The following is a 15,825-nucleotide window of genomic DNA, read 5'->3' on the forward strand; positions in this document are numbered from 1 at the left end:
TTTAGACATAGTTAAATGCATCAGCCCATTTAAAAAATCTTTCACTCAATTCCTAAGTACACTTCTAGCTTATAACAAATGATTAGCTAGTGACATAAGTAAGTATAAAGGTTCTCGCTGCTTTTAGTATTTCTGTGCCATTTCCATCAATTGCTCATAGGCAACATATGTGAGTACCAAGACAAGAACACTTTCTGAACTTACTGAAGAATCTTTGAAAAAGTAAGTCATATCTCCTGGTCAGTGTCACTTAAATGTTTCTGCAGCTTTCATTTATAATAACTTGTCCTGGGCAATGGCACAAACTCTCATTATTTTAATAGCAAAACATTAAATAAAAAGTGAGACTGAACTTGATTCTCAAATTTGTTTAATCTGGTTTGGGTAACTATTTTGAACTAGTCATACATGATAAAGAACCTCAGATATTAACAATATTCTATTCCTAGAAACCTAATATTTTGCCTTACTCACGTTCTCAGATTATTCAGATAGAAAGGTTTGGCTACAGAAGTCTGAAAAGTAGGAACACACAAAAAAAAATCAATGACAAAGTCTCATTGCAGCTGTATAATGAATCCTAAAATAAAATGAAGATCCATGAAAAGGATGTTATACTACTTGCAAGATAAAAATATCATAAATTAAAATGAAATAGAAAGCACAGTTGTACTAAAGAAGTCCTTTAAAATGAATATGACTTCTGTGCTGTCTGTAAATGTTCTAAAAGCCATCGTTTTCTGCTTTGTGTAAATGCATATATTCTCCGTGTAAAATCACAGGAAAGCCTCAATAAAGAAATAAAATGGAGAAGCTGTGAAAAATGTATTCAACAAAGTCTTGCAGCAGGAACAGTGTTATTTCAAAACAGTAATAATAATACTCCAGGTAAGTGCTGCAGTTGAGAGGACTGTATATGGGGAGAAAATAAACTATGTACAAAAAAAGGTAAAAGTACACATATACACAAGAAACACAAACAGTACATGAATAGCTAAGTACAGAACCAATGTAATACAAACAAATAAGGAGGGATGTAACTACTCAGAACTTTTACGATCAATATGAAATTTCACCAAAAATAAATAAATGAGGGTCTTTTTCTGTTTTAAAGCTGTTAGTTGAAAATACATGATTTAAAAAAAAAAAAAAGAAAAAGACTGATCTTCTTCACTTGCTTGACAACAGCTCTACAAAGGCTTTGCCTCAAGTAAACTTTTCCTGATTCTCTTTTACTTGTTCTAATATTAATACTGTATATGGAAGAAGCTGGACAGTTTCATTCCTTTTAGACAATACTATTGTGTAAACGTCCACAGTTTCAATGAAAATTTTGAACCACACTAATTCCAGAATGAATCTAATTACACTGTTGGCTTTCCTATATAATCTCTAGACTCTCCAAAGAGCTGGGAGATGGCTCAAAAGTTTGGGAGCTCTGAAATCATGGACTGTGGGAACTAGACAGATATCTTTTTAAGATTAGGTTGAATGTTTCTTTCCTCATAAAATGTCTGCAGTGATTTTGTGACACACTGCTGGTTTACTTTGTGATATCACAAAGAATCAACAGTGCCATTTCATAAGCAGCTGGCTATTCTACAAAAAAAAAAATAAAATTTAATCCAATTCTGGCTGTTGAAACTCACAAGAGAGAAGAAAGAACTAAAGTTGTTCTGAGCGAGGACTGGCTTTCTGTAAAGCAGTATTTAGACAGCCACCAGGGATATAAACTCACCTTAGGTTTATGTATGTTATTCACTGACAGCTTATAAGCATTCTGCAATATTGCACTTATTTGATTTTATCTGTTTCAGCTGGCTTTTATTTGGGAGTCTATTTCTAAAGCAAAGTCTGCTACAAATTGGAATGAGCAGAGAGTTAAGCAGATGTGGAGAAGGTTCCTGATGGCACATCCCACCAATTTATTTTCTTTAAAACCAGGAGCACTGGGAAAAGAGTAAAAAAAAACACAAAACAAAACAAAACAAAAAAAAAACCACACAACACTTTCCTTGGATAAGAAGCATAATTAAAATGGACACCTTCCTTCTTTAATGAAATCATAACATCAGAAAAGAAAATATGGCCATTGTTTTATTAATACAGTGGTTTGGGTTTCCTCACTGTTGTTTTAATCTGCTGTTTTGGATTAGGGAAAATAATAAATGTGATTTATAAAACCTGGTTCAGCATTTTCCTTTTTTGCACTACTACATTGTTGACTCAAGTTCAGACTGTGATCCATTGCAGTTCCCAGGTTCCCAGATCATCTTTTGCAATGTTGCTCTCGCTAAACATTTGTTCACTTCTCTCTACAGTCATTTGTACTTGTCTATGTATAGAAACTTTACATTTATCCTGAATGAATTGCTATCAAGTTCCAAATTGTTTGCTGCCCCCAGCTACATATTATATGCAAATTTAATAACCTTACACTATAATCATTCATCAAAGCATCAGAGAAAATATTAAAGCCTGTCAACCTCAGGACAGACACTTGGAGAACATGATTTGAAACATCCCTCTGCTTTGATTGTGAAATGCTGATAAATAGTCTTTGCACAGTTTTCCAACTCATTACATACCCACCTAATGAAATTAATCTTGTATTTTCCTTGTTTGCCTACAGGAATTTAATACGAAACAATGTCCAGAGCTTTACTGGAATCAATATATATGACGTCATCTACTCTCCTCCCTACAAGCCCTGTCATGACATAGCAAAGTTAGATTGATGTGATAACTCATTAAGTCCATGCTTCCCGAGACTTCCTCTTTTGCCCTCTAGGTACTTACCAATAGTTTGATAATTTGCTACAGATTTCCTCTCAGAATTCAAGTTAAACCTACTGGCCTATACTTCTCAGGTTCCTTTTTTTTTTCCTATTTTTTGATATAGAAATTAATATTAGAACTAGTAATAGATAATCAGGAAAGGTTTCAGTAACTAAAACTTCATGCTTTTAGCTTTTGCAAAATCTTCCCTATCCATATGTTCAAAGTGACTACACATGTTCAAAGTTTTCTTCAGCCATTCCCACTGGACAAATTTCATCAGGTCCAACTAATTTGAAAACATGTCTCCAGTGTCTCCTTCCCTCACTATCACTGGTATTTGTTCTTCTATTTTACTCTTTTTAGCTCTGCTATAGCCATCTGAGCAGGTTTGACCTTTTAAATGAAGATTGAAAGAAAACAAGTAAATGCTTTTGCCTTCTTGGAAATGTTTGATGTTACATTTTCCTCCCCCAGAAGGAGTCAACTAACAGCTTCCTTGATCTTTCATGTTACAGTTCATATTATTTCTTTATGGAAAGCTTACTTAATATTCTTTGGTAGACTGTGTATTAGAAGTATTCTATTTCATGTCTTGCACATTCTGATTTTTTCCCCATGTATTATTTATTGTTCTATCTGTTCCTAGATGTTTATTTTATTTTTTTTTTCTTACTGAACTGTCAGCCTCCTTCTTCTGGTTACACCCATTTCTTATAAGTTAACCAAATTTACATATTGCTATTTTCTTGAAGTCACCGGTTTCTTCCTACTTCATTTGCAGAAGTATCAGAAGTATGTTTTATTTGATTGATTATTATTTTTTTTTTTGCTTGCTTGCTTTTTTCTAGGGGACTTATTCTAAAAAACTCCATCTTTAAAATTCAAAATTCCTTTATTTCAGGAGTTGGCAACTAGCTATTGATATGAAATTATTTAAATACTGTAATACTATTTTTTTTTCTGAAATACAATGAAGGGGAACACGTTTGTGTTACACAGATAACATTTTGTGATCATGAAACATTTACAAATGTTATTAGGGCAATTTATTTCTGCCATGTGTCATCTCTTCAGCAGGAACACTCTGCATGGGTTAAATGTTTTTAATGCAGTTTTGGATAGTTATATGTCACACTCAGAAAATACAGACTAAACTGTTAGTTCTCTGTTCACTGAAATAACGTAAGAGATCTTTTGCTAAAAATTAATGTCATATCCCACTGGGACAAACACTATTTGCATGGTTTATAATAAAAGCTATTCAAAACCACTAATGTACTTCCCTAAACAGTGAAAGCTTGTGATGCATATTGCAAAAACACCACTGGTGAGAACCACAGCAGCATATAAAAGCTATTATTGTGTTGTATATTTACTGCTAAGTTTATTTCCTCTCTGATTTATTTAACTCACCAATTACCAGTTGCTTTCACTCCTCTGATTGTTCCTAAAGCTTAAGAATGTGTTGTGTTGCTAGCTCAGAGCAATGCGATTTTTTGGCAGCCACATTTTTATTCCATCTGCAAATGTAGCATACTTTCCTGAATAACTTTATGGTAGTACTTGCCTTGAAAAAGCCTCTTGTTAGTGTAAGGATTTTACAGTATTATATCTATTGAGACTTGAAAACACAAGTTTTCAAGCCTACCTATTTGGTAGGTTGCAATCAATATGTATTCACATACAAATGCTGCAAAGACCAGAAATGCATGCAAAATAGCATGGTCATTGCCAGGCTGCTCATTGTGCATCCAGCACTTGTATACTTAAAGCCTTCATCCACTTAACAGCCCACTCCCTCCGTATCCACTTGTACTCCCCCCAGTGCTCCTCTCACACCATCACTGTGGCACACTTCCTAGCCACAGTTTGTGATATAACCATCCCATTTCTGTCTTCATTTCTAAACAGATTTGGCAGGCAGTTCCCCTTTTTGCAGAATACATTCAGCCAAGGCACATGTATTCTACCTACACTTTTACTCCTTTATCTCAGGCCCACCCATTAAAGGATTTAATTAATGTGACTAAGTTATAAGTTTTTCTATAGAATATGGAATGTCAGACTGTGCTAGGGATCTGTGGATAAAACCCCACTTTACTGGGTGCCAGTTTCCATCTCCGCCTGGTCACTAAGCACCACGGAAGCAACCAGAGGTGCTGTACTGCCTCAAGCCAAGTCACGAGTCTCAGCAGAAGAAGGTTAAGTTCCTTTTCTCTCCCTGTGGGCTGTCCCACAACGTGCAGGAAGAATTTCTTACTTCTCAGATCAAGGGAGAGTGTGGAGATCTTGGTGCTCCTCTGAGAGTTTTCAATGCTCAGTAAGATCCTGCCAGGTCTTCTCAGACCTAACCCTAAGGCTGCTTCCTAGCTGTCTCATTTTCCTATTTATTCCTTCTCTATCTCCAGTGGGGATCTTGTGGATTTCAGTTTTGATCTTGTTTTGATCTTTTTTTTTTTTTAATTTAAGGTTTTGTTTTTCTTGTTCAGATCAAATGTCACTGATTATGCCAACAACAGGCATATTCATCTAATTGTGATTTTTTAAAGAATGACTCTGCTTAATAAGCTTTTAACATAAGCATCTTTATCATAAAGACTAAGAAATTTCAAAAAGCACATTTAAGAGAACAAGTTCCCAAAACAAAATAGGGCAATACAATTTACATTCATTATAATTTGAAGGGAAAAGTATGAAGAAAACAAAGTCTTGTCAAGATTTCTTTACATATGATAACACCATAGACTCCATTTTTATTTGCAGAGAACATGTAAACAATTGTTATTAAATTATTGATCTAAAAATCAATATTTCTTAATACAATAATTTTAGTCATGCATAGGGAACTTATGATTGTTATTGCTTGATATTAGATACATGAGCATTTTCACTGGTATAAAAGAAAATAACAGAGATTAAATACAAAACATACTACTACTATTTTATATTTCTGAATTGCAACAACCACAAGCTTAACCAGCCTACTTTATTGGTGACTCAGTCTGAAGAAGTGAGCCACCAGTACCTTTAAACCTTACTCTTCATCTCTTCATTTATGTCTTTCAAGTGTCAATGGAATAGATTTTCTATCATGGTAGTGATTGTCACTCAATTTAACATAAGAGCTTTTGAAAAAGATAACTGAGTGATAAAAATGATTTAATTTTTGAGAAATGTAGGGACAAAGTGGAGTTATCTCAGACTTGGTTATCCACCCATGATTTTTTGTCCTTAATCAGGGCCTCCATTAACAGATATTATCCTTATCAGAATTTTCCCTTTTCTTCTGTCTTATGATACTTTTATAAGCACATACTGCATTCCTGTTTTTTATTATTTCCCACTGAATTACAGTTGGTCATTGTTCTCCAAGTCTATGTACTTTCTTTTCATTAAGAATATTATTATTTTACAGCATAAGAATGTCTTTTATTTTATTTGGTCATTATATTTTCATTTTATTTTATTTTCCTAGTTTGCCTTTGACTTTGCAACATTTTCATTACTCCCTCTATTACAGCTCAGTGACCTTAATACCATTGTTAAGGTTGAGATTACACTTCTGTTCTAAACTGACTTCCACAACATTACAACTTTCCGTAGATATTCTTTTTCAGGCTGATTTTTTTTATATGCTTATGCTTTGTTAGAAGTGGATTTTTGTTTGAAGCTTCATAAGCATCATCTATTTGTTTTGAGTTATCCAACATGAAAAGACAGCAGTTCTGCAGCAATCAAGACAGTTTTCAGATGCTATTTTTTTGGAGTCTGATAATTGAAAATCAGCTTTGTTTCAGCACTTCAAAATCAGCTTTGATTGTGGAATGGTGGCTTTGCTAGCTCTTTGAAAAGGTTTGGAAATAATAAAGTTCTGCATGTGACTTCATTATTAAATAACTCTGAAATAGTAGTGATAAGGGAACTCGAACAGAGAATAACCTCTCTACTTAATAATTGTAAAGGATGTTTATTTTCTGTATTATATTTAATTAGATTTTATAAATAAATCCAATTATTTATCTTTAAATCTTTTTAATGCTATTTCCCCCTTACTCTTTAAGGAATGTATGCATTACAGAGTGCCCAGTCAACCTGGGTTCAATACAGTATCTGGAAATAGTGCAACAGGTGCACTGAAAATAAATATTTCCCTTGCAGTGGTGAAAAGACAAATATTACCTTTGCTTTATTCCACAGGGATACTGTTGTAATTACAAAAAGTTGTCTGAAGGAGCTTTTGCTTAAAGGTCCAGTGTGAAATCCTGCATAGCTGTAATCCCAAGAGGAGCAATGCGAAGCTGTGGACAACTTCTTGTCTCCCTTCAAAGATCTTGTGCCGGGCAGTGTTAATGCTAACATCCCTAGAGTTTCTATGGCCCCTCTCTATGGTATGCTTGTACCGTGTATTTTGTGGATTTTTTTTTTCATCACAAAGGGTCTCATAGTCTCAGTAAGAAATCATTTTATGCCCTCTACCTGAAAAATGCTGTTCTATTGAAAGAATGAGCCAAGAGTCTGGCTGACCAACAGAGAACTTACATATTTCAGAAAGTAAAGGCAAGGCTGAGAAAGAAATTCCTTGGACATTTCTTTGATCAACTAATGGAGAAAAAAAAAAAGAAATGTTTATTAAAAAAAGTGTCATTACTTGTGAATCCAAAATTGACACAGCTACTTCCTGTGTTTGTACTTACACAGAACAGACTTAAATTCCAAATCTCTATTTCACATTTTCACTCTGACATTCAATGAAATGAAGACTACAAGTTCTACAAAAGCTGTAAAAAGCAATGCTTTTGGGGGGATCTATGTAAACTGCTCACTTTACCAGCCTTTGGATTTACCTTTGAGTTGTCCTATTGGGCAGAATTACACCAAACACATAATGAGGACATTTTTTTTTTAGCATTAAGAACTTTGATTTTTTTTTTCCGTGGCTAAGCTACAAATGTCAGTTAAGAGGTTCATTCCAATCTAAGATCTTATTGTTTGGCTCCTATCTTTTTATTCCATCATTTCTCATTGATTAAGCAGCTCTTGCATTTTACAATAATGTGGTAATACAATGCCTCAGGAAGCCTTCATATGAAAGGCAATAAATAAGCTTACTTTGATTCATATTTATTTTCCTTTTCATTTATAAGCAATTTTCTGTATTCAGTCCATGCTTCTCCTTCCTGTTCAAATTCAGAAAGTTTTTAGAAGATTGCTTAAATGAGCCTCTCACACAATGAGGATCCTGCCTTTGGAGGCTGCCACTTGCTAGAAGTACAGTCTTTGCTGATTGCATCATTGTTCCCACTCCAGTGACTCAGTGATAGATTTTTTTTTTTCTTTTTTTCATACCAAATCTTCCATTAATCCCTAGTTCTGCTAATTTACAAATTTATTCATATACGCCTTATCTATTACAAAAGTGTAGTCAGTATGTAAACTGTGTAAGCAGGAAAGCTCAGGTGCCTGTTGTGGTCTGGGCTAGCCTGTCATAACTAGGATTTTTCATCCATTAGCAGAAGGAAATACAGGCTGGTTTAAGATGGTTATACTTTTCTATCATGTACAAAGTGTTTCTCTCTGTCATAAAAGGGAGAATATTCTTACTCTGTATGTAAGTGGAATATGAAGTCAGAAGACAAAGCTCAGCTTCCCACATGGGCAGAATTTAATGGATATTTCTATAATCAGAGTTTATTTCTCCTTCTCTCCTAATGCTGTTTTCCATGGATTTCCTGGTGGGCAACATGATAAAACACTGTCCCCAGCCTGTCACAAATATTTCAAGTCACTCTTTCGAACAGGGCACGAATAATGAGAGAAAAAGTAGTTCTATGTCCCCTCCAGTCACACACCTCCATTGTATTTAAGGCGTGACAGAATTGTGAGTTCATCTCATATAATCTCTTGAGCATTATAAGCCATTAATTATCACTCAGATACTGCTACATGGAGCCCAATTATTTTAATTAGACAAGAGCACTTCAGTCCTCAAGAGACTGAAATCACAGTCCACTAGACAATGCAATTTTTTGGAGCTGTTTTTCCAAGTCTAGGTGCTGAAATCAATTTACAATAAACTGCGGATATTTTAACCTGTACACATTTTCAAATTTCATCTATTTTAAGACGTCATTTTTTTCTTTCCATGGATGAAGAAATTTGAAGGCCACTTCAGCTCTGGAATCTTAATATTGAATGAGGGACTAAGTTGAGTGTTTGGCATCTCTAAGTTCCTAGCTGAAGTTCCTAGCATCTTTACAGATGACTGATCTAACAGTTTATGCGGACTAAAACTTAGCTGATAAGTCATAAAAGCAACTTCCAATGTGATTTAAATTTGACTCATATGTTATTTCAGCCCTCAATATAAAATAAATCTCACATACTTGGAGTTTTAACTAATTCCTGTTTCAGACATATTGGTAAAACAGGAACCATACCTTTTTTTGCAAAACATTGGTCTGCAAATCCCAGTCTGAGCTGGTTTAGATTCATATGGACCAGTTTTATTCCCTCTAGTCCTAGGTCCATGTGTTCAGTTTTGACTTATCGTTACCAGCAAGAATTTGATTTTACCCTGCTTTTTTCTAATACAATCTCCCTGATTAAGATGCCATGCTATTCTGCTATCTGTAGTCTCATACTAGAGTACAGAGGCCAGCAGCCTCCATCCCCTTATGAGGTAACTACCTCGTGTCTACCTCCTTGCTTCTTCTTCCTCAGACCCCACATGACAGATTTTAAATGGTAAAGTATTAGGCAAGTCACAGAATAATAAATCAAGCCAGCACATTGAAGACACTGCACATTCAATATAAAATGTGCAATGTCCATGTACAATAGCCATTTTCCAGATGCTTGCATGATGCAGAAATCAGGGAAAAGCAATATCCTACATACATTAAAGTATTCAGAATTTGATCACCTAGTATGGCACATCCTATAATATTCTAGACATCTAGCAGACTAAGTTGATGATGTTTCAATTCTAGGTCAGTTAAATCTGAAGAAAGTCATGTGTTGTTTTCTAAAACTGTTTTACCAGCTAGTTCTCCATGATTTGGGAGCTAAAGAAAAAATGCTTATTCTTCTACCTATTGAATCAAGCACAAGTAATTGATTTGTTCTCCTTATAAAAAGTATTTGTATTGCTTTTGCTAGTCCTATGAACCAATGTGATCTATGTTACTAATAATGGAAGCATTCCCCAGATTGTTTTATCCACTCAGTGTTGACAGTTGAGCTTCATATCATTCATGAGATCAATGAATTGCAGCACCAGCACTGCAAGATATGGGCAAAGGAAACAATGTACCCTGCCAGAAATACAGTTTTTTTTTTTTTTTTTTTAATTTTACAATGTTCCAAGGCAAAGATTTTATAAAACATCTTAAAAAGTTCCATGCTTTTACACTTCATTTTAAACCACATAAAACATTACCAGAAAAAAAAAAAAAAAAAGAAAAAATTTGGTCGGTCTGAAAAAGCCTGTCATATTTTAGCAATGAAACAACTTGCTTAGCTACTGAAGCATAATGTGTCAACAAGATGGAATTCCACTTTCTAAACGCTAGAGCACCCACTCAATAGAAGAAAGCAATACATGATTACTGGTTAGAGCTCATGGCGCAATGCTAGCAACTCAGCATTTAGCAATAATAGAAAATGTCTGTCTCATTTTCATTCCCCTTGAAAAAGCACCCTATATGATCTTATGAAACACTCTGCTGTGAGTTACTTTGTTAATCTCAGCAATATCTTCAGCTATTACCTTATACGTGGTAATACATTTCTAGCGAATTTTCTTAAAAGCAAAAAATTAATGACATATGGAAACAGGACAGATACCTGAAATGGAATAATAAAGAGTAACCCTGCAATTTTACTGCAGGTATTAGATAGCAGCTATCTCCTATTTCCATTTTAGTATTTCACAAATGTCTTGTGGTCTTTTCTTTTCTGAGTTATTCCTCTGTTTTTCAAAACCTCAGAGCCTCTTATTCCTGCTCCTGTCTTCATTGCCATTCCCATCTTAAAACAGACAAGAATTCTGATTGCTTTGCACACAGCCCTTCTTCACCCATGACCTTTTATTCATCTGATTATAAAATTAAAAAATTTTTTCAATGCAAATATCTTCAAAGATTGTCTTGAATTACTGCTACTCATCTTGACTATCTTTAAATCTTGAGGTATCTTAAAAGGTGTTTATTTTCTCTTTACATACATTCAAGACTTTCCTGGTGCTGCTAATGAAGAAGCAAGGCACATGTCTTGAATCAAACACTTCTATCTGTTTACAAATAAAGTCTTTTAGGTTAGTGAGACTTTTAAACATTTTGATCAGGTAGTATATATGGAATATTGTGCCAAAACCAGATGCAAGAGAGAGAATTTGCACTAAGAAGGTATGTCCTGATCATGACAATACGTTGCATTAGAGTTAGACTTTACAACAGACTTATAACTGCCAGATAGGGAAACAACTTTTCCCTTATAAATTGAGGAACTTTTACAAACTATGCTTTCATATATATGACATAACTCTGAAAAACTATTTCCAAACTAGTTCACATCCCAGAAAAAGTTTAAGCACTCTCCCATATTTCTACAATCAAGAAGCAAACATCTGCGATAAAAAAACACTGTCTCAGAGAGATAAAAGGACATAAAAACTAACAAAATCCTCATTTGGATTATCAAAACTAAATGAATGAGAACTTTCTGCTTAGAATTTTTATAATTCTGATTTCTCTCCTCAAAACAAAATATTTTCTCCCACTTACTTCGGGTTTGCCTACATGTTTAGTATTATGCTTAACACAGATATCACTGAAGGTGAAGAATGCATTCTAGCAAATGAGAACAGGAGAAAATGAACCATAATAAAAAGCTTTGCAAACAACAGGAATGTGTACTGCATTTCCAATGTAACTATTTTAGACTGTCTTCTATTTTATTAAGTTTTCTGAAAAGACAGACAATCACTAATTCCACAAATACGTTGCAATTGCTTTTGACATATGCTTCCTCAGCTATGAAAGAAGAATACAAGATGAAATCAATGGGAAAAAAATTGCTGGGAAGAGTGAAACTGCCTTAGGGATTTTGTTCTATGCAATACAATGGCCTAGGAATTCTGTGTAATAAGGAAGATGTGGTATCTATATCTATTGATTTTTTTCAGGGAACTCTTGCAGTCTGCAGCCTTAAAATTCCACCTGTCCTGGAACAGAATACATCTTTTGTGAAATCTTGATATTCTTCAATGGCACTATCCTTACATGTCTAGTGTAAGTAATATAGTATTATGGTGTAAAAGAGGTGAAATAATCCCACTTTTTTGCTGTCTTTGCAAGGCTACAAAACTTCGTCATTGTACATGCAATCCACTAAGGCTGAGCTCTCATTTGTGGACTGGAGTTTCAGCTCAGGATAGCCAAATGAAAGGCCACAAAAAATCAATGATGACAGCTTGTTCCTAAAACTAAAATTCTATCCCAGACTTCAGCATAGTTTAGAGTGGTCTCAGGACTCTCATGAACTACATCACCTGGCCATAACATCAAGAGTCAGGTCTCCTAGTAAAGGATTATCAGACCACAGAGGCTCTCTAGAACTACATTTGTCTTCTCGCTTATATATTCTAAGCTAGGAATGAATGAAGTCAAAGGGGAAAGACTGACAGAGGCTCTATCTTCACTGTCTCAGATCTCTCATTACAAGGGAATCTCTTCTTGGATCAGTTGACTGATATTGCATGCTGTGAAATGTTTATACCAATGTGAAGCAAGGGTTGAGATACAATCACATGTTATTCAGTTATCATTCCACTAAAAGATATTAGCAGTGAAAGTTTCCCGGGACAGATGAGCTATATGTGTATACTCCAAAGCATACTTTTTAATAAGTGAGCATTATAGTCCTCCTTGAAGCTCCACTCTAACCTATTTTTAACTCCAAATTTTTCTTTAATATGTAGGAAATAATATCACAGTATAAAATAAAACAAGGCCAAAATGTTTTATTCATAGAGCTTTTGTATGCCTTGATTATTGCAGCTTTTCCTGTACCCAGGCCAGCTGGTACAATATGTACTGTCTTCTATGTTTTGTTGCTATTTTCTTGTATTAAATATGTCAAACTTTTATATCTGAGCAATAAAAGTTAGTAACATAGGTCTGATGCATAGTAATGAGGGTAGAACAACAGTGTATAAAGGTAATATCTTGGTAAATCAATTAATAAGGTTATGACTAATGATAAAAACATAGAAAAAAATGAAAAGGCAAGAGTGAGGTCAGTCAGTGGTACCACAACATGGATTTGACTGAAGACTGTTCACAGTCATTAAAAATATTTCTGCATGTTACCTTCCAAGTCAAAATAAATCTTGTTCTACTTCTTTGCCTGAATGCCTGAATAGATATCAGTGCTTGACTGTAAAGGGTACATATAGGGATACTTAAATTTAAAGCTTTTTCCTCACCTTTTTGGCACAGTTCTATCTGGGGATTTTCCAGGCTGTTTCTGGGCCCCCCATATTGATGTTTCCAAATTTCATGAGACAAAGCAAAATTCACCATCTCTAACTTTCATAAATGTACTTTTAGTAAATTAAGAGCATTCTCTTAATGTGTCTTGGAGACAGATTTATCTCTCTATGGACATTGATAACAGTGATTTTGAATAAAGAGGTTCTGATTCCTCATTTCACACAGCACAGAAAAACTGAGGAAGCAGAAGGTCTGTAGCCTAGCCTGGCTCAGTCACCTGTTCATTTTTTTGTTCTTTTACAGAGCTGGTAACAGTCCTTGCCTGTTTGGGACTGCTTCACACAGATTCCTCCCTGAATAATTAAACAGTTGTTTTACCTCAGTCCCTGGTGACCAACTTATTCTCTGTCTGGTTTCTTCTCCCTCTACTTCTCTAAAATTGCTTCTGAAAGCCCTTTTCATTTTCTGTCTTAACTTTCTCTTGAAAAGCTATCCCTTCTCCCTCCTTTGATCCATCTCATCAGTTAATCAAAAACCTCATCTATTTGACAGTTGTTAGCTACCCTTACTGCAATTCAGACCTGAGTGATCAGTTTGTTCTGTGCAGTAGACAAATACTTCTTTATGCGGGGTTTCGGGTGAATAACTGACCATAGATGTTAGATGTATCTTCTGCTGTGAGTCATCACCTCTTTGAACTTTACCTGATGACAGAAATTCAAATACCCAAAAAGAGACTCTACGTATCTAAGTGTAGTCTAAAAGATGACACAGACACTCATAGAGGTTCTCCAAATTCACATTGTCTTCCTTATTTCTTTGCTTAGATGCTTCAACAGGGAACTTGTCTCTAACCTAAGCAACATAGGTAAATACTGGAGGGCATCTTTTGCTGCCTTTATTTGGATGGACAAAAGGGATGTTCTTCATCTTGGACCTTTCTTTGAGCTTGTAAAGCACTGCATACACTTGTGAGGGAACACAGAGCTCTGAAGTGTCTGACCCTGGATTTCTCCTACAACAATTCTGTAAAGACCGGACGGAAAAACAAAACAAAACAAAACAAAACAAAAAACACCTCATCACTTTCTGAATAGAAAACACTCAAAGTGACTATGGAATATGGAGTGGAAATAAACAGCTTCCTAATTGTCTTGTTGTCCTTGCAGGCCTATCTTCACATTCAGCCAGCTTCTTTCTTACCAGCAACTGACTTGGCTATTGCCCTGTGATGCCATGGCAGTCCCTTTCCCTCCCTTGCTCATGTCCACGTGCCACAGTCCCCACCTGTGGGCTGATAGCCTCTGGTATTGCCGTGGCTGGGACTTTCTCACCTTGAGCAGGCTCAGAAGCCCCTGAGGGAAGGAGCAATATCCCCCACCTTTCTCATAAAGTAAAAGTAGTCACTTGCAATACTAAGAACAATTTTTGTCCTATACAAGTCTATTAGATACCATAAGGATACATTAGACTTCTTTTTTGCCTTTTTATTCCATAGCAGAAAAGAATTACCTTATCTGTGTAGCCAAGTTCTGACTGGAGAGAACAGACACACATTAGTTGCATGAAGCAGGGACATAAGGCATGCAGTGCAAGGACTCTCGTCACAGGAAATTTTCTGACATGAATCTTACTCAAGGTTATCATTTGTTAGGGGGCAAAGAAAGATTCAATGACACATCTTTTTCACCCCGTTCCCTTATAGATTTTGAGGAAAGGCCTTGTTATTATCGACATGTGGCTTACAGACAAGCCTCTTGCTTCCCATTTCACCCTCGGAGCATTTTATCCTGTAATGTTCAAGGCAGTACATAATCCAAGACAAAGGGCGAGGTTAAACTCCAGGCTGTAGATCTGGTCATCAGCAAGCACAGCACAGATTCCACAGACGGAAACAGAACTCTTTGCTAAGCCAGGCAATACATCAATCCTTTATGCTATGTGAAATTTATTTAAAGGGCACTTGCAGATTCAAAATGATGATGAATGAAGCTGCAAAATGCAGTTTGATTTTCATCACTTCAAGGCAGAAAGCACCGTAAAAACTATTTGTGACTTTATCATTTTTAAACAATCCCTAATGGTTAATCTGGAAGCATTTCTTTTTGTTTATTGAGTCTTGTTTCTTATTCCTTTCTCACCTTCTGCTTTATTTTATTGCCCTATGTCTTCTCAGTGAGTCCAGGAAGCTCTCTGTTCTACATGTACCACTGCATGGACAGATAGAAAGTTTTACCAAGGTCGACAGATGCTAACCTACTCATAGAAGACAAGTTACTGCTACTTCCTAGTTCGGCAAACAATTATTGGGCAAACAAATATATGTGATATCTGTTTGGGAAACATTGAAACTGCAATAAAAAGTGCATTTTCCACAAGAAAGACAACAGGAAGAGCATGATAATATTTCATAAATACAGATATTTTCTCTTGTCTTATAGCCTACATAGAATTGAGTAATATCAAGCATAGAAACAGTCACTTAGTACAAATGTCAGTTAGTCACTCTGACCTAAAATTTAATACACTCTTTCATATATAGATTTCTCTC

The 15,825-nt window shown here is 35.3% G+C and overlaps 1 protein-coding gene across 1 annotated transcript in view; it reads right to left on the reverse strand.

The window, feature by feature from the left end:
- The window catches only part of PRKN (parkin RBR E3 ubiquitin protein ligase), a 758,163-nt gene that overhangs the window by 98,758 nt on the left and 643,580 nt on the right, over positions 1–15,825 (reverse strand). The window lies entirely within an intron of this gene.

This window comes from Cygnus atratus, chromosome 3, assembly GCF_013377495.2.
Source record: "Cygnus atratus isolate AKBS03 ecotype Queensland, Australia chromosome 3, CAtr_DNAZoo_HiC_assembly, whole genome shotgun sequence".
Taxonomy (NCBI): domain Eukaryota; kingdom Metazoa; phylum Chordata; class Aves; order Anseriformes; family Anatidae; genus Cygnus; species Cygnus atratus.